Source organism: Delphinus delphis, chromosome 2, assembly GCF_949987515.2.
Source record: "Delphinus delphis chromosome 2, mDelDel1.2, whole genome shotgun sequence".
Classification (NCBI taxonomy): Eukaryota; Metazoa; Chordata; class Mammalia; order Artiodactyla; family Delphinidae; genus Delphinus; species Delphinus delphis.
Genome location: NC_082684.1, coordinates 127803602 through 127823743, shown reverse-complemented (window position 1 = coordinate 127823743; position 20142 = coordinate 127803602). Strand labels below are relative to the sequence as shown.

At 35.4% G+C, this 20142-nt stretch overlaps 1 protein-coding gene across 4 annotated transcripts in view; it reads left to right on the top strand.

Annotated features, from left to right (window-relative positions):
- The window catches only part of PEAK1 (pseudopodium enriched atypical kinase 1), a 295173-nt gene that overhangs the window by 147135 nt on the left and 127896 nt on the right, over positions 1–20142 (top strand). For 3 of the 4 annotated variants that reach the window (XM_060005562.1, XM_060005560.1, XM_060005561.1), the window contains one exon: positions 1906–2069. The exons of the other annotated variant lie outside the window; for it this stretch is intronic. The gene's annotated coding sequence lies outside the window, so the exon portion shown is untranslated. The remainder of the gene's footprint in view (positions 1–1905; positions 2070–20142) is intronic. 4 annotated transcript variants of the gene reach the window in all.

Below are 20142 nucleotides of genomic sequence, written 5' to 3'. Positions count from 1 at the left end.
GTTCTACAGTATGTAAGCACAGTCATGAATCATTTAAAAGTGATCACATTGAAGACCGTAATTCAAAGAGTCATGTACCACAATGTTCATTGCAGCTCTATTTAACAATAGCCAGGACATGGAAGCAACCTAAGTGTCCATTGACAGATGAATGGATAAAGAAGATGTGGCACATATATACAATGGAATATTACTCAGCCATAAAAATAATCAAAATTGTTATTTGTAGTGAGGTGGATAGGCCTAGAGTCTGTGATAGAGAGTGAAGTAAGTCAGAAAGAGAAAAACAAATACTGTATGCTAACACATATATATAGAATCTAAAAAAAAAAAAAAAGTGGTTCTGAAGAATTTCGGGACAGGACAGGAATAAAGACCCAGATGTAGAGAATGGACTTGAGGACACAGGGAGGGACAAGGGTAAACTGGGACGAAGTGAGAGAGTGGCATGGACACATATACGCTACCAAATGAAAATAGATAGCTAGTGGGCAGCAGCTGCATAGCACAGGGAGATCAGCTCCGTGCTTTGTAACCACCTAGAGGGGTGGGATAGGGAGGGTGGGAGGGAGGCGCAAGAGGGAGGAGTTATGGGAACGTATGTATATGTATAGCTGATTCACTTTGTTATAAAGCAGAAACTAACAACAACAACAAAAATAATTCCAGGAGAGAGAATGAATTGAGGTGAGGGACAGATGAAGATGAATGGCAAAATGTTGATAACTGTTAAAGTTGGGTGATGGGTATGTGGGTTCATCATTCTCTTTACTTTTGTATATGTATTTGAAAATTCCCATATTAAAAAGTTAAAAAAAAAGTGATCACATTATCTTTTTCTTTCTTCTTAACTTTTCCAATTATTTTCCTTGTATTTGGTGTTATAGAGAAAATAAATTAGGGGTTGGGCCAATTAAACATGCATGTAATTGGTGCTCAAGAGTCAGAAATAGGAAGTTATTAATTTAAACTTTTTTTATTGGAGTATAGTTGCTTTACTGTGTTGTGTTAGTTTCTGCTGTACAGCAAAGTGAATCAGCTATAACTATACATATATCCCCTCCTTTTTGGATTTCCTTTCCATTTAGGTCACCACAGAGCATTAAGTAGAGTTCCCTGTGCTATATAGTAGGTTCTCATTAGTTATCTATTTTATACATAGTAGTGTATATATCTCAATCCCAGTCTCCCAACATCCCACCCCCCCTTCCTTCCTTGGTGCCCGTATGTTTGTTCTCTACATCTATGTCTCTATTTCTGCTTTGCAAATAGGTTCATCTCTACCATTTTTCTAGATTCCACATATATGTGTTAATATTCGATATTTGCTTTTCTCTTTCTGACTTACTTCACTCTGTACGACAGTCTCTAGATCCATCCATGTCTCTGCAAATTGATGTTTTGTATACCAAATTATAAATATATTTTATACTTAAGCCTAAAGTAAAACTACAAAGTGGCTAGAGAAACTTTTGCAATTGGAGATGTCTACTTTCATATTTAACAGAGGCTATATCAAAGTTGGAAATTGTGACTGTTAGAATTGGATTTTTATAAAGGTGAAATAGAGTTTAATGTTTCTTATTTTTATATTTCTAGCCAAAAAATGAAATATACAAGAACAATCAGATGAAGTCTTAGAAAGCCTCAAGTGCATCAGTGCTAGCTAGTTTGATTCCTATAAGTTACTTGGTTCTTAGGTATGGCATGGATAGTTCTTGAGTGTGTAGGATTCTATCCATGTCTCTTCCTAAGTAAGGAAGTTACTTCTTAAATGAACAAGTCTAATTTTAACGGTTGAGTGAGTGTGAAATTAAGAATATCCTAAAGGAAAGAAAATGTCCAATATATTTAAAACTAGTTTACTTCTCCAGTTTAGCTCTATTTTTTGTTGTTCTCTTGCAGTAAACATTGCTATCTTCAGAAAATAAGTTAAGGAATGAGAGGCAAGGAAGAAAGGACGTTCATCTTGGAAGGACCCAAAGCACTTTGAAATTTAAATGAATGTAATGATAGCTGCTAAAACCGCCTTTGTCACCAAAATGGATGAAGTACTTCAAATTTAAATGGTAACCAGATTTATCATATCATGTTACATTTCCACCAAGAACTTTAGATGACTTGAAAGGATTTATTTTTAAGTTTAAATATTTACCTTACAAATACCAAAGTGTAGATAGAGCGGATAATTTTGTAACTTATTTAGCATAGTCAGGATTTTATTTTGCCTCTTAATGCTTGACCCCTGATATTAGCCAAAAGAATGTTGCTTTTTTCCCAGGTTATGAACTTCTTAACACAGAAACAGGTAAGCTTATTTGAGTAAGAATATGGCATAATACTAGTATACTTATAGGTCCGTCCTTTACCAGATATTTTTTCCTTTCATAGAAATAACCCAGGCAACGTAAATGGTGGTATCCTATCACACATGCAAATGGTTTTTAGTTTTGTTTTCATATTATTTTTTAGTTTCCTTATGTGACAGCTGGTCTCTTGATCTTTTTCCTTTCATATCTGACATCTTATTTTAATTTAATCTTTATTTTATCCTCTGCCCCTGTTTCTTAGGAATTTAAGTTTATAAAAGATACAAGGTTTTAAGTCTTTATGTCATTAAAAAAAAAAAAGACACAAGGATCCAAAATAGAAAAGGAGAGAGAAATTCGAAAAGATTATAAAATTATTTCTTATTATGAAATTTCAGTGACTGTTACATTTTAAGTAGAGTGGAAAGCAATTATAGAAAGACTTAAAGATTCTTTGTCAGTCTTCTTAAATCTCCTTGATCTTAGGCCAAAATTGTTTCAGTACGTGTTTTGTAAAGACTCAAATGTTTACAATTTTTTAATCACATCCTAGTGAAGAATTAGAACTTTTATTCATTGGAAGTCTCTTAATTTGATTTTGAGATATAATCATTTGTTTGCTTGAGTCAGTGTGTCTTGGTAGTGAGTGGGTGTAATTGAGTACAACTGGGTCCTTGCTGTGAAATCAGGGCATGTGAAAAATCAGTCAAATACAGTATCCATTACTAGTCCTAATGATTCTAAGGAATGCAGGACCTATTATTTCAAGAAAATGATTTAAATTGGCAAGTGTAACCCAGGATAAGTAGTATGTAAGGAATGAATGTTCTAGTCACTCTTCCCTGTTAATGTGTTAACATTAACCTGGATAGAAAATACCTTGATTTTTTTAAAAAAATTATCCAGTTATTGGTTAAACTTCTACTTATGGCATAATTAGAACTTTCCATGTTCTTTTCACTACCAACCATGTACCAGCATGTGGCCTTTTAAAAATGCCCAGCAAATTCTTTCTAGTCCTGAACCATTAAAAAATTAAAGTTGGAGAAAGTAACTTTTGAAACACAGCAGAAATTTAAGTGCTGAATGTTCACTCATACAAGCAAGATAATATGCAGAAAGTCCCTGGGGAATTCCCTGGCAGTCCAGTGGTTAGAACTCTGCGCTTTCACTGCCCTGGGCCTGGGTTCGATCCCTGATCAGGGAACTAAGATCCCACAAGCCACGTGGTGTGGCCAAAAAAAAAAAGAAAAGAAAAAAAGAAAGTCACCAAACGTCTCTGTCTTCTCCATTAATGATCTGAGTTTTCTTTACCCGTTTGATTATATTTGATTCTGTAATCTCATATAACCACAGGTTCATTAATGAACCAAAAACAAACAACATTATCAAAATTTTTATCATGATACTTTTACCACTCCTTATCAAACTCTTAATTCTATTTAAATTCATCTCTCAGTGATTTTTGGTAACCATGGATAGGATCATTGAAATCCATAGGCAGTGGATTTTTTTAATCATTAATTTCCACTTTTTTTAACTACCAAATTTGTTTTTAGTCTCATAATATTAACAAGGAACAGATTAAATTAGAACTTGACCTCTCTACAAAATAAAACAAAAGAATTGCCTTGATTCTCCCATCAAGTCCAGTTCAGAGGTCATGTAATTCACCTACATGAGACCACCTGAATTACATATTATTTAATTTTTCTGGCCCCATCTAAGCTGGGTGCCTCCAGAATCCCAAATCTACTATGGCTTTTGATGAAGGAATGGAATCAGACTTCTGATTGTGCAACTGACAGAATTTCTAATTTGTACAATTAGAAATTCATATTTCTAACTGTGCAAACTATCATGGCCACTTTGAAGAGGCTGAAATTCAAAAGATGGGTTCTAGCTATGTTAAAGTTGAACCAAACACCCAGTTTTATCTAAGTTCAGTTCATTAGCTTAAAATTATGGTTCTTGGGAGTAAGGGAAGTGTATACTTGCAGACAGTAAGACCACTCTAAACAATGTATCTATCAGGAATCTTAAAATTCATAAAGCTTGATAGGCTCCATTTAGGACAACTGTCCTTATGGAGGGAAGCCTAAATGTAATTTGCCCAGACAAAAAGGAATTAAAAATAATAGTAATTAATGTGTATTGAGTGATTACCATATGCCAAGCATTCGAATTAGTGCTTAATATACATTATCTGAAGCTTCACCACTCTATTTGACATAGGTCCTATTATTAAATATATCCATCTTACATACGAGGAAACACATTCTCAAAGAAGTTATGTAAATTGCCCTACATCAAGTTGCTAGTTCAAGGTAGAGCCAGGCCTATCTGACTCCATGACCTGAGCTCTTAACTAGGAGTTTATTCTAGTTTACAAACATTCAATATTTCAAAACTTCAACTTGTGAAGTTTTTATTTACCTAGTGGCAGATAAGGAGAGGTCTTTTTTTTTTTTAAGCGAAAGGTCTTATTAGCAGCATTCTCATTTCAGCTTTGTAAAATTATGTTCCCTTTAGATACACAGTATTTTTCTTTTGCAACATCAGTTTTATTTTGTCAATAATTTATCATTGTTTTGATTATGTTCTTAAAGTGTTAGTTATTATTTAATGGAAAAGACAACTTAATCTACTAAGTAAAGGTTAAATTACTTGAAGATGATATCATTAGACCCGAATTTTATCTGAGATAACAGAAGACAGAGAAAGATAGGAGACATGGGTGAGGAAAAAATGCAAAACTGACCTCTTTACTCAGCTGTCCTCCCTTGAAGTATTATTTGCCTTTCTCTTTATCCCAAGAAAATTCTTCCTTGTTTTTCAGTCTCAGTAACTGATACTGTTACTAAAAACTAAAATAGTAATGAATCTGGAAACCAGTTTGTCTTTTTTTTAATTTTTATTTTATATTGGAGCACAGTTGATTAACAATGTTGTGTTAGTTTCAGGTGTACAATAAACTGATTCAGTTACGCATATACACGTATCTATTCTTTTTCAAATTCTTTTCCCATTTAGGTTATTACAGAATATTGATCAGTGTTTCCTGTGCTATGGCTATACAGTAGGTCCTTGTTGGTTATCTATTTTAAATATAGTAGTGGCATAAATTTTCTGTTAAATATATACAGTCCTTTTCAAATAGGTACTTCTTGTCCAAATGGTAGAAAACTAAGTACATTAACCTATTATCAAAGTTTAAGATGGTAAAATTTATCATCAAGACTCAACATATTAAAGATATCAGTTCTCCCTAATTTGATATATAGGCTTAACTCAATTCCTAAAATCCTGGCAAGATTTTGAAATTTATATGGAAAGGCAAATTAGAACAGCTAAAACGATTTTGAAAAAGAAGAAAAAAATGGAAGGAACCACTCCACCTGATTGCAAAATTTATATAGCCACAATACTCAAGACTGGTATTGGCAGTAGGATAGGCACATAAATCAGTAACAGAATAGATAACCCCACACAAGTATAGCCAGCTGATTTTTTTTTTTTAACAAAAGTGTAAAGGCAATTCAATGGAGAATGGATTGTCTTTTCATCAAATAGTGCAGAACAATTGAATATTCATGGGGGTGGAAAAAAAGAACCTCAGCCTAAGTCTCACACCTTATACAAAAATTAACTCAAAGTGGATCATAGATTTAAATGTAAAACTATAAAACTTTTTAGAAGTTTTATATGGGAGAAAATCTTTAGGATCTGGGGCTTAGTGAAGAGTAGTTAGATAGTACAGCAAAGCACAATCTATAAAAGAAGGAAAAATGGGTAAGTTGGACTTGATCAAAATTTAAAACTTTTACTCTGTAGAAGACCCAGTTAAAAGGATGAGAAGACAAAACAGTCATATGTAGAATACATAAAGTACTCTCAAAACTCAACAGTTAAAACAGTCATTTAAAAAATGGGCAAAAGGCATGAAATATTTCACCAAAGAGGATATATTCTTAATAGCATTGGCAGATAGGCATATTAAAAAGATGTTCAACATCACTTGCTTTAAGGGAAATGAAAATTAATGCCATGATGAGTTATCACTATACACTTGTTAGAATAGCTAAAATAAAAAATAGTAGCAATACCAAATGCTGGTGAGGATGCAGAGAAACTAGATCTTTCATATATTGCTGGTAGAATATAAAATGGTACAGACACTGGAAAATAATTTGATAGTTTCTTTAAAAATTAAATGTACACTTACCATATGATGCAGCAATCCCACTCTTGGGCATTAAACCCAGTAAAATGGAAACTTATATCCACACAAAAACATGTGCATTGTTTTTCATACCAGCTTTATTTGTACTAGCCACAGATTGTACCAACCAACATGTTCTACAATAGGTAAACGGTTAAACAAACTGTGGTATATCCATACCATGGAATATATCAGTAATAAAAAGGAATGATCTACTGATATACACCACAGCTTGGATGGATCTCAAGAACATTATGCTGAATGAAAAAAGCCAGTCTCAAAAAGTCACATAATGTATTATTCCATTTATATGACATTCTCAAAATGACAAAATTATGATGATGGAGAACAAGACAGTTGTTGCCAGGGGTTTGGGAAGGTTGAGGGGTAGGTGGATGGGTGTGACTTTAAAGAGATAGCACCAAGGGGTATCTTTGCAGTGAAGGGATAGTCTGTCTTGATTGTGGTGATAGCTAGAGTAATCTACATGTGTCATAAAGTGAGAGTGAATACACATACATTGTACCCATGTCAATTTCCTGGTTTTGATATTGTATTGTATTTACACAAGATGTGACTATTGGGGCAAACTTGTTTAAGGGTAAATGAGGCTTCTCAGTACTATCTTTGCAACTTCCTGTGAATCTTCAATTTCAAAATAAAAAGTTTAAAAAAATAACCCTATTATAATTAATAAGTATGGTCCAGAATATTCAGTCCTGTAAAATGCAAGGTCATGTTACTTCTGAATTAATGAAATGACTAGGGTGAGCTACACTAGTACCTGGTTAGAAGTTCTGAGGGTGCAGCTTTGAGCTCCAAATTCCCCCCATCGCATCTGGTGGCAGTTGTCTGCTTTGGCTTAAATATTGTCAAGGGCATTTCTAGGTCTTGTGGCTGGTTGGCAGACTCCCAGGACACTCCCATTGATTCCAAGAATCTCCCAGTTAACAACTATTTCAGGAGCCAAATCTGGGGAGATTGATCCAAGAAAGAACTAGGGGTGCTGAGATCTACCCTCCTGCTTCCTTGGGTTCCTGGGAGGGATTACTGGCTATTTTCCACCAAGTTCTCTCTCCCTTCCATGTTATCACACTATCCCTCTTCCACCTTAGGAACTGTAGCCAGCCCCATTTGAGAACAAGGGTTGAATGAACTGTTGCAGCCAACTGCATATTATCCAAATATATATGATAAAATGTTTCACTTCTTTGTAACAGTTTTTCAGTTCAAGGTTTAGTGTATCTTAAGTTTCTGATATTTTGCTTAAGTAAGAAGAGTGTTTCATGTTCTTTGTAAAAAGCTGTGTAGTATGAGGAAAAGCAAAAGGAGAAGAAGAAAAGTTATGTCATCCTTGCTTTCTAAACTAAGAGCATAAAATTCGAAATGATCCTATGGATTCTTTTGGAAAGAATATTAAGTGATCGTCTGGGTTACACCCCTACCTTCTAGTGGCACGATCAACTGACCTGAATGATGGAGTGAACTTCATGCCATTTTACATACTGACTCATTCATTCATTCATCATTTACTTGGGGAAAACAATATTTGCAATAGTGTGGAAGGTTCAGGGGATACAAAGAAGGGTAGAGTGCAGGTCCCGTCATCAGTGGCTCACCATCTAACAGAACAGGCAACACATAAATGGAAAGATAGTGTATCAAGTGCTTAATGGGAGTATGAGAACAGAGCTGTGACGGTGCTTTTTCCTCCTTAGGAAGGGTGAGGGAAGGCTTCCCAAAGCACGAAGGTATCCTATGTACTGAGTGTTACCGGATAAATAGGATTTTACTGCCAGGGAACAAGCTAGAGGAAAAGAGTATTCCTATTCTAGGCAAAAGGAATAACATGTGCAGAGGTATACTTACCTCCTCTTGGGGAAAAAGAGTTACAGACTTTTAAAGTTGAAGAGGTTATCCAAGATATTTTACTTCAACATCCTTGCTTTACATAAAATTAAATGGAAGCTCTTGGAGGCAAATCTACTTGCCCAATATTACTTAGAAATTACAGTACCGTTTTAAGTATTCTTTCAGACTTATGTAATTCAAAATGTATTTTGGTCAGCTATAACTCTATTCCAAGAAAGAAGGTTCTTCCTCATGTTTTCTGTGTTTATAAATCTGCTTTACTTCCAGGCTAAAATGTAATTAGGTGTTATTTCTATTTCTCTTAAAAATTTTTTATTATGAAATTCCATGAATTCAGAATCATATAACAAACATCTGTTATCTTACCACCAAGAATTAATTAATGCTAACATTTTGTCATTTTTGCTAAAATAAACAAAACAATTTAGGAACGATTGAAATCCTCTTTGTATCTCTCTCCAATTTCATTCCTAGCCTCCTTCTCCAGAGAAAATGCTCTATGAGGTTGGTGAATATATATTCTTATGTAAGTACTCATAAACAATATGAAGGATAAATGATGATATACTAGATGTACGTTCTGCATCTTTCATTGATGTGTGATATTTATTTAACTGTATTTTTTCATATGAGCTCAAAATAAAACATAGCATAGATGAGTAGGCAACATACTCTAGTCAATAGTGCAGATTTGCTGCTGTGTTGTGACTTTGTCCTCTTGTGTTTTCTTCTTGGTACCTAAAGTGCCACCGTCTTCTTGTTAATTCTGCACTGTTTTGAAAGAATGTAATTCTTTCATTCTGTAGGTTTTCAAATGTATTTTTAAGGCTTTTGTTGGGAAAACAGTTATTTCTGTGAGCTTACATCTCTCACATTAGCTCTTTTAATTCTTTACTACTGAGATTGTTGTAGCAGGAATACTCTCTAGTAGAGTCAAATGACCAAGAAATGACTATACCATGTGGCATAAAGTCTCCCTTCACACATGTATTGCTGGCAAGACAACAATGCTAGGTAGTAAGAAGTCAGTCGTGATGTGTGGGAAGAGTTAGCCTCTGAAAACGCCATGACAGGATGACCCAGGAAGAGGATGTTTATCTGGTCTTCGAAAAGAGCTTAGAAGTCCTTTCACCAAGGGCCTGGTCCTGGCATGGGGGATGATGGGGGAAGAGATAGAAATTTTATTGTGAAGGAGAGGATTACTGTGGGTGTTGAGAACACATTTTTACCCTTTGATTTATTGTGCCAACTGTAATTAGCAGTAAATGTTTTAAGTTAACGACAATCAGCTGGAATACCACTAAACATATGTGGCGATTGAGGAGCATAATAAATGCAAAGAGTCCCCTTGTTTCTGTTACTAGAAGGGAGATTCACCCACCACATTCTATAACAGTGAAAACTAGAAATCTGCACAAATGCTTGTAATAAACAAGCCAGTTATTCCTAACCTCACTGGTATTTGAATTCTGAAGTAGTTGTCCCCATGCAGTAGCAACAGAATAATGGAGGGAAAAAGTTAGTATTATCATTCTGGCTTGTACATTTTGATGTTTAACAATTCTGGCACATGGTCACAGGAAAGCTTATCTAAAAATACCAAATTGTAGAAATGAAAGGAAACACTTGATCCCTAAGAAACTCATTCTTCTTGGAGTCAGGCCCAGCTTTTGTTTCCTTCTGTTGGTTTGACATACATAGGAAGGAAAACATGAAACATTCTGGTGCTTTAGAACTCTCTGATGATATATAATGGGCCATTGTATAACTAGTGCTAAAGCACAGGTAAGTTTCATATGGGGAATATTTAAAAGGAAACCAGATGCAGATGCTTTGTTTAGATATGTATATATATGATCAATTGATTTTTGACAAAGGTGCAGAAGCAGCCCAGTGAAGAAAGATTAGTTTTTCCAACAAATGGTACTGGAACATTAGAAGCTAAACCAAAAAGAAACAAAAAGCCCTTGCCTCATAACTGGACATAGACCTTGGAGATAAATGAAAGAGAGGAGATTGTAAGAAATTTGCCTTGTAGAAATAGAGGAAGTAATAAAACTGCCATGAGAATTGAAACATCAAAATGGTAGAGGGAATTATTGTAAAACAGTTTAATCTTTTGAATGAGGAGCATTGTGTATTGTAGGAAATGTGTATACATTATAGCTGAATATGCATTTAATCCACTAGCTTATTAAGCACCCTACCATTCACAGAGCACTGTGTTAGATTGGAGGGGTATTATAAAGGTCCCTTGAGGGAATCATATATAAACAATAACAAAACAGTGATAAGTGCTATCATAGTGGTGCCAGGGAAGCTCAGAGGAAGGGACTGGCTAATATCTACACTCATCCTGAATGGGCTTCCCTTGCTAGCCCACTGAGCTCTGAGTACACTGAAGAATGTTAGTTGATCCACTGTCCCTTAGAGCACTTTGAGAAATTGTTGTTCATTTGATAGCTAAAATGCAATAAGGGATCTCTTCCATCTGGTGCTGTTTGAATCTGTGATAGTTACCTCAGGCTCAAAGAGTAGACAAAGTGAAGGAACCTGATGTGGTTTCCCTTTACCTTTCCTTTTAACTGTCATTTGATCTGCTTTTAAGTAGGTAGTCTTTCTCTTGCCTCTAGTTGCTGACCATTCTATATATAATCTCTATCACACAAGGAAAGCAGCAAAGGAATTTTTTTAAAGACTGCCAAAACTCTGTAGGAATGAAATATCACTTTTTTTTTCCATAAAGGAGTTTCCATGATACTCCACTCACATACAAAAGAGAAGTTGGAGTTGCACGTGATCACTTTGGCCAACCTTTTGCGGGTTTCTAATGCACATTCTCATCTCTCTTTGAAGAACTGTTCATTGCAACTTATACACACACTTTCCTTAAAGCAAGTACTACTTTTATTCTCTTCTAGTCTTCTGTCACGTAACAAGAGCGTTGGTGGAAATTGCATTTCCATAAAAAGAACTGTGCCACCTACTCTTCAAATGCCACTGATTAAGAAACCATTGATTGATTTTTCCTAGGGAATAAATTAGGCTTTCCCCTGAGAGTGAAAAAATAAATAATGGGATATAAGAATGAAGATAGCTTTGTGTTGTGAGGAAAATGTTTATGTAGTTGCCATGGAAATAGCATGTAGGCATTTAAACCAGGAGCTTATGATATCTCTGTATTTGCCAAATATAATTCAGATGTGAGTACATTCATTCTCTTTCTTGGCTCAAATTTAGTCTGACATATGTGGTTATGTAAAATATGCTCTGCTTTAGCATATTTGCTTAATATTTGCAGGAAATGTATAATACAAGGGGCTGCCATGTTTTAAGGTTGTATAATTGAGGCATAGAAATAAAACTAGGGGAAGCAATTCTCAGCAAGTGATTCCTGAAAACAAATAACAGTAACAATCAGAGCACCCGAGGCTGGGTTTTCCTGTGACATTCATAACTAACAGAGCTAATTAATTTTTATTAATGAAACATTCACAATATTGGACCGAATTAGTACTAGCTAATTGTTTGTGAGTGATGTCAGATGCTGAAAATGCACAGTTTGAGACTTTATTCTTATTTTAATGTATGTGATTTCATTTCACAAGTGGAATAAAACACAATAGGCAGTGTTTCTGAATTATTATTACACTTTTCTGTCACAGGACAGCAGTTAGCCTTCAATTTCATGCTTTATAAATGAGGCACGATAGAAATCTAGAGAGGGCATATATGGAGTTTGAAGATATGGATAATTTGACACAATTTTTCAGAGTTTGAACTTTTTTTTTTTTACTAATTCCGAAGATAATACAGACAATGCAAACTGTACCTGCAGCCACTGCCTTTTATGGGGCACACAAACTAGAACAATAGGAAAATCTAAAAATGATTAGAATATGCTCTATTCATGGAAATGGGGTGTTAAAATTAATCCTAATAACTCATCTTTTTATGCCAATTTTGCTACCCATTTCATAGCCCATAGGTTTATTATCCCCTCACTTAGATTTCCTCTAAGATATCATGTGCTTTGTAAGCAGATAGCCTAGTGGCTTAATGTCTTATTAAAGCAGTAATTGCTTATATGGTCCAATAAATATAACAGTAATTTAATGAGACCAAATAGTTACACAGGTGGAACAGTGGGAAAAGGCTAATTAGAGAAAGTTTTTCAGCGAAGGTAAGTTTTGAGTCAAAATTTAAAGACCTTTCTGAGGGCATTTAAGCAATATATACCAAAAAAAAATTTAATATATATATACCTGTAAAATCTAAGGAGATAAAGATGTTTGCAAAGATTTAATTAGGAGGGCATTAGATTATTGGTTTGAGACTTTCCTTTTGTAATATAAATACTATTTAAGTTTCCCTGTAAATACTGCTTTAACTGTATTCCACAAATTTTTGAAATTTTATATTTATTTTTGTTCAGTTCAAAATATTTTCTAATTTCCCTTGAATCTTCCTCTTTGAATCATAGATTGTTGGTTTAGGCAGTTTCCAGGTATTTGGAGATTTTCTTGGTAATTTCTGTTATTAATTTCTATTTGTTATGGGCAGAGAATATTCTTGATTTCTTTTAAATTTCTTAAGATTTCTTTCATGACCCAGGATATGGTGTGTCTTGGCAAATGTTTCATGTAAAATTGAGAAGAATGTATATTCTGCTGTTGTTGGATAAATGTCTTTAAATGTCAGTTAGATTCAGTAGGCTGATGGTATTGTTTAACTCTTCTGTATCATTGCTGATTGTTCACTGTTGTTTACTGAGAGAGGAATGCTGGGATTTCCAAATGTAATTGTAGGTTTGTCTATTTCTCCTTTCAGATCTGTCAGTTTTTGCTTCATGTATTTTGAATCTCTCTTGTTAGATGCATACACATTCAGAATTATTGTGCCTTCTTGGAGAATTTACATTTTATTAGTATATAAAGGTTGCTCTTTGTTACTGTTAATTTTCTTTACTCTGAAGTCTACTTTGATAATATAACCACTCCAGCTTTATTTTGATTAATGGTTTCATGTTATATCTATCTTTTTCCTCTTTTAAAAAAAACTTTTAGGGCTTCCCTGGTGGCGCAGTGGTTGAGAGTCCGCCTGCCGATGCAGGGGACGCGGGTTCGTGCCCCGGTCCGGGAAGATCCCACATGCCGCGGAGCGGCTGGGCCCGTGAGCCATGGCCGCTGAGCCTGTGCGTCCGGAGCCTGTGCTCCGCAACGGGAGAGGCCACAACAGTGAGAGGCCCGCGTACCGCAAAAAAAAAAAAAAAAACTTTTAACCTACCTATATAATTATATTTGAAGTGTGTTTCTTGTAGTTACCAAGTAATTGGGTCATGATTTTCCAAATCCATTCTGATAATTTCTTTAATGTTTATACTATTTACATTTAATGTAATTGACATTTAAGTTTAGGGCGACCACTTAATTAATTAATTTATTTATCTAGGCTGTGTTGGGTCTTTGTTGCTGCACACAGGCTTTCTCTAGTTGCGGCGAGTGAGGAGGGCTACTCTTCGTTGCAGTGCATGGGCTTCTCATTGTGGTGGCTTCCTCTATTGTGGAGCACGGGCTCTTGGCACGCAGGCTTAGTAGTTGTGGTACACAAGCTCTAGGGTGCACAGGTTTCAGTAGTTGTGGTGCACGGGCTCAGTAGTTGTGGCGCATGGGTTTAGTTGCTCCGCGGCATGTGGGATCTTCCCAGGCCAGGGATCAAACCTGTGTCCCCTGCATTGGCAGGTGGATTCTTAACCACTTCACCACCAGGGAAGTCCCTAGGTTGACCATTTATTTTGTTTGTTCCCTTTGTTTTTTTTTTTTTAAATAAATTTATTTATTTATTTATTTTTGGCTGTGTTGGGTCTTCGTTTCTGTGCGAGGGCTTTCTCTAGTTGTGGCAAGCGGGGGCCAGTCTTCATCGTGGTGCGGGCCTCTGACTGTCGCGGCCTCTGTTGTTGAGGGGCACAGGCTCCAGACGCGCAGGCTCAGTAGTTGTGGCTCACGGGCCTAGTTGCTCCGTGGCATGTGGGATCTTCCCAGACCAAGGCTCGAACCCATGTCCCCAGCATTAGCAGGCAGATTCTCAACCACTGCGCCACCAGGGAAGCCCCGTTCCCTTTGTTTTTTATCCTGTTTTCTCTTTCCTGATTTATTTGAACATCTTTTGGTATTCTATTTAACTTACCTGTTGTGTGTTTTACTCTGTGTCTTTGTAGATACTCTAAGGATTACCATGTACATACTAAACCTTGTACAATCTACTGAGAATATTTTACCACTTCAAGTAAAATGTAGAAACCATATCACCATATAAATGGCTTTATCTTTGCCCTGTTTAGGTTGTAGTTACTTATATATTACACTACATGCATTGAAAACTCTATCAGACAATATTATTTTTTGCTTTCAGATGTCAAACATATTTTTAAAAATTCAAGAGGGGAGAATAGTCTGTTATGTTTATCCAGATAGTTACCATTTCTCTTTCTCATTCTTTATCTTAATCCTCCAAATTTCCTTCTGATAGCTTCTCTCTGAACAACAGAAAAAGCAATTCTTTTATAGCATATCTGCTGGCAACCTCTTCTCCTGTTCCTCTTCATCTAAAGTGTCTTTATTTGACCTTCAGGTGAAGGACATTTTTGTTGAATATAGAATTCTTAGTTGACAGTTCTTTTCTTCCAGGACTTTAAAAATATTGTGTCGCTTCCAACTGTCCTCCGCTGTTTCTGATGAGTAATCTGTAGTCATTCCAATTGATTCCCTAAAAGTGTTGTTTTTCTTTGGCTGGTTTCAACTTTTGTTTCTTAGTTTTCATCAGTTTGATTATGATATCCTGGGTGTGGATTTCTTTGGGCTTGTCCTTTATTGAGTTCACTGGGCTTTTTAAATCTGTAGGATTATGTCTTTTGCCAAACTTGGGAAGTTTCTTCTAATGTATTTTTAGCACCATATTCTTTTTCCTTTCCTTCTGGAACTCCAGTAACATCGACGATAGGCCTTTGGTTATTTTTCTACAGGTCTCTGAGGCTCTCTTCTTTTTCTTTGTTTCTTTTTTTTTTTTTGGCTCAAATTTATTTCTATTTTTCAAATTGTATAATTTCTATTGAACTATCCGCAAATTCACTGACTTTCCTTTATCGTCTGCTATTGAGCCTTCCCAGTGAATTTTTTCATTTAAAATGTATTTTTAATTCCAAAATTTCCATTTAATTATTCTGCATATCTTCTATCTCTTTGCTGAGACTTTCTAGTTTTACATTTGATTCAAAAGTTCTGTTAAGAGTAATTATACAGAAAACTAAACAGAACAATATTTATATGATTAGTGGTTGTTTATCCCTCAAGGTATTTGCTCTTGTACTTTCCTAAGTGAAATAAAAGATTATTTTTTATAATGCAGCTATAATCATTTTCTTCTTGTAATTTCTAAATCCTTTTTACTGTGTGTGTCCTCTTTGGCCAAGACCCAGAATAGTTTTAATAACTGCTCATAAGAGGCATCAGAATTTTTTCTTATTCCTTTATTTATTTTCATTGAGGCAGAATTGATGTAACATAATATTAACCATTTTAAAGTCATAATTCAGTGGCATTTAGTACATTCACAATGTTGTACAACTACCACCTCTATCAAGTTTCAAAACATTTCATCACCCCAAAAGGAGACCTATCCATTCTCCATTCCCACCTTCTCTCAGCCCCTGTCAACTAATCTGCTTTCTATCTGGTTTTAACTATTCTTCAGATTTCATAGAAATGTACTAATATCTGTGATCTTTTGTGTCTGGCTTCCTTACTTATCATAATGTTTTTGAGTTTCATCTATGTTTGTGGCATGTATCAATACTTCATTCATTTCGATGGCTGAATAATGTTCCATGATATGAATATGCTATGTTTTGTTTATCCATTCATCTGTCAGTGGACACTTGGGTTGCTTCCACCTTTTGGCTATTGAGAATAATGCTGCCATGAACATTCACATACAAGTATTTGTCTGAGTCCCTCTTTTTAGTTCTTTGAGGTATACAGCCAGCAGTAGAACTGCTGGGTGATATGGTAATTCTATGTTTAAATTTTGAGGAACTTCCACACTGCGTTCCACAGTGGCTGCACCATTTTACTTTCCCACCATCAATGTACAAGATCCATATCCTCACCAATACCTGTTTTTTTGTTTTTATGATTATGGCTATGCTAGTGGATTAAAGTAGTATCTCATGGTTTTGATTTGCACTTTACTTATGACTGATGATGTTGAGCACCTTTTTGTTTGCTTGTTGTCCATTTTGTACCTCTTTTGGAGAAATGTATTCAAGTCTTTGCTCATTTTTTAATTGGGTTGCTTGTCTTTTTGCTATTGAGTTGTGAGAGTTCTTGATATTTCTTAGATACAGATCTTTTATTAGATATATGATTTTCAAATACTTTCTCCCATTGTATAGGTTTGTTCATTTTCTTGTTTTTTTTTTTTTTTGCGGTACGCGGGCCTCTCACTGTTGTGGCCTCTCTGATTGCGGAGCACAGGCTCTGGACGTGCAGGCTCAGCGGCCACGGCTCACGGGCCCAGCCGCTCTGCGGCACATGGGATCTTCCCGGACCGGAGCACGAACCCGTGTCCCCTGCCTCAGCACACGGACTCTCAACCACTGCGCCACCAGGGAAGCCCTGTTCATTTTCTTGCTAGTGTCATTTGATGCACAAAAATTTTAATTTTGATGGAGCCCAGTATATCTGTTTTTTCTTTTATTTCTTGTGCTTTTGGTGTCATATCTAAGCATCCATTGCCAAAGCCAAAATAATGAAACTTACCCCTGTGTTTTCTTCTAAAAATTTTATAGTTTTAGTGCTTACATTTAGGTTGTTGACCCATTTTGAATGAATTTTTGTATATGATATGAGGTAGGGGTCCAACTTCATTCTTTTACATGTTGATATTAGTTGTACCAGCACTATTTGTTGAAGAAACTGTTCTTTGGCCTATTGGATGATCTTGGCATCCTTGTCAAAACTCAGTTGACCAAAGATGTATGGGTTTATTTCTGAATTCCCAATTCTGTTCCATTTGTCTGTTCTTATGCCCATACCACACTACTTTGATTACTGTAGCTTTGTAATAAGTTTTGAACTGGGGAAGTGTGAGGCTTTCAGTTTAGTTTTTCATCAGATCTTCTTGGTTATTCAGGGTCCCTTGAGATTCCATATGAATTTTGTAATCAGCTTGTTGATTTCTACATAAAGGGAAACTGAGGTTTTGATAGGGATTGCATTGAATCACAGGATCAGTTTTGGAAATATTGACATCTTAACAATATTAAGTTTTCCAATCCATGAACATAGGATACTTTTTTATTTAGGTTTCCTTTAATTTCTTTCACTTATGTTTTGTGGTTTTTAGTATACAGTCTTGCACCTCCTTGATTGAATTTTTTCCTAAGTATTTTATTCTTTTTTTATGCTATTGTGAATGGAATTGTTTTCTTAATTTCATTTTCATGTTCATTTTTAGTGTATAGAAATACAACTGATTTTTGTGTGTTGGTCTTGTGTCCTGAAATTCTTGCAAAATTTTTTATTTGTTCTAATAGTTTTGTGTGTGTGTCTATTCTTTAGGATTTTTTATCTCTAAGATCTTGTTATCTGTGAGTAAAGATAATTTTACTTCTTCCTGTTCAGTTGGGATGCTTCTTATTTTTATTCTTGCCTAACATTGCTCTGGCTAGAACTTCCAGGACAATGCTGAATAGAAGTAGTGAAAATGGGGATTCATGTCTTATTCTTGATCTTAAGGGGAAATCTTTTTTTTTTTTTTTTTTTTTTTTTTTTGCGGTACGCGGGCCTCTCACTGTTGTGGCCTTTCCCGTTGCGGAGCACAGGCTCCGGACGCGCAGGCTCAGCGGCCATGGCTCACGGGCCCAGCCGCTCCGTGGCATGTGGGATCTTCCCGGACCGGGGCACGAACCTGTGTCCCCTGCATCGGCAGGCGGACTCTCAACCACTGCGCCACCAGGGAAGCCCAAGGGGAAATCTTTCAGTTTTTCTTCATTGACTATAATGTTGGCTGTGGGTTTTGCATAAATATCCTTTATCGTGTCTTTCACTCCCACCTTGAAGATATTAGAGTTGCAGTTATTCCACATACTTTCCAGCATTTGGTATTATTATGCTGTATCATTTTAGCCATTCTAGTCAGTCTGTAATTGTATTTCATTGGAATTCTAATTTGTTTTTCATTGGTGACTAATGACATTGGACACTTTTCCATATGTTTCTTGGCCATAGAATTTGTTTTTGAGAGGGTCTTCACATTGAAAATCAATGTCAGATAATTTACCATGTAAATGTACATTGAATACAATAGGAGTCAGGCCCTCTTAATGTTTAGTATGGGCCTCTAAATTAAGGTGTTATTGTCAAATTGACTGTTAGTATTGCTTTGGGTCTACTTTTATACTAAAGATTTGACAAATTTAAGTTCTATTATGTAATGTATATGAACATTAATAACTTCTGAACATTTAAACATTTTAAAGAACAAGAAGAAAATAATTTTCCTCTATTGTTGATAGGTGAATAATTATAGCTGTAATTGGGCATACGTTAAAACTTTTTAAAGAATTCGGTTGATATTACTAATTAAGAAGTTATATTATGCCAAATGGCATACTTGTGCTTCTGAATGATACTTGTCAGCAAATGGGCATCATTGTATTTGGGTAATATCTCTGAAAATGGAGTTGTCTCCAGCTGGTTATAATTAGGATTGGATTGTTTCATGCATCAGAGACACTAAAGTTGGTTCAATTCATGGGTCCCACAGTTTTCTAGTTATTTTGCTCATTTCCTGCAACTTCAAAATGCTCATCTATTTCTCACAAAATATTTGAATGAGTACAGACAGAAATGTATAACCAGGTTGCCACTATTATTAGCTGCTGTTTTTACTCTCAGGTATTGAACTGTAGGAATGAAGAATGGCTCAGAAACCTTGTAATAGCCTAGAGAGTTATCCTTTGAAAAAAAAATGCATTGAAATAAGCATGTTAAAAGAGCCCAGGGGGTACAATAAAATGTAGTAGGAACACTCTGTAAATCTCACGGTCTCTCTTAGTTTGGAATATCTGGGAATGATCATCAACTCCTATGAACAGTTTTGTGACTTTTGGAGTTAAATTTGTCATTTGTAAGATTTTAGCATATGAAGGGATGTCCTACTTTACTTGGTCTCTTTCCTAATGCCATGGTTTTTTGTCTGCTTACTTATAACTGTATTTAGAAGAGCTAACATTTGTTAACCATTTGCTATTTGTCTTGCATGGTGCTAGTCTCTCTTCTTACATTATCTCTAATCCTTACCACAATCTTGTAAACCCAATTTACAGATGAAACTAAAGCTCAAGAGTTTGTTTCTTTTTTGTTGTTGTTTGTTTTTAAGAGTTTGTTTCTTGCCTAAAGTCACAGACCACAGTAAGTGGTGATTTGAACTCAAATTTGTCTAATCCTAAAGCCTGTAGTTTTCCCACTATACCAGTGGTTCTTACCCCAGCCCAATTAAAATGGAATTTCTGGGGTTAGGTTTTAATATGTTTGAGCAGCTCTCCCAGATAAGTAATGTGCATCAAGGGTTAGAAACCACTGGATAACACCCTGTGCTTACTATTATGAGACCATACATCAATAGAAGAGAAAGTATAGTTTAAAATAAACCCATATTTTCCTTTAAAAGTATGTACAG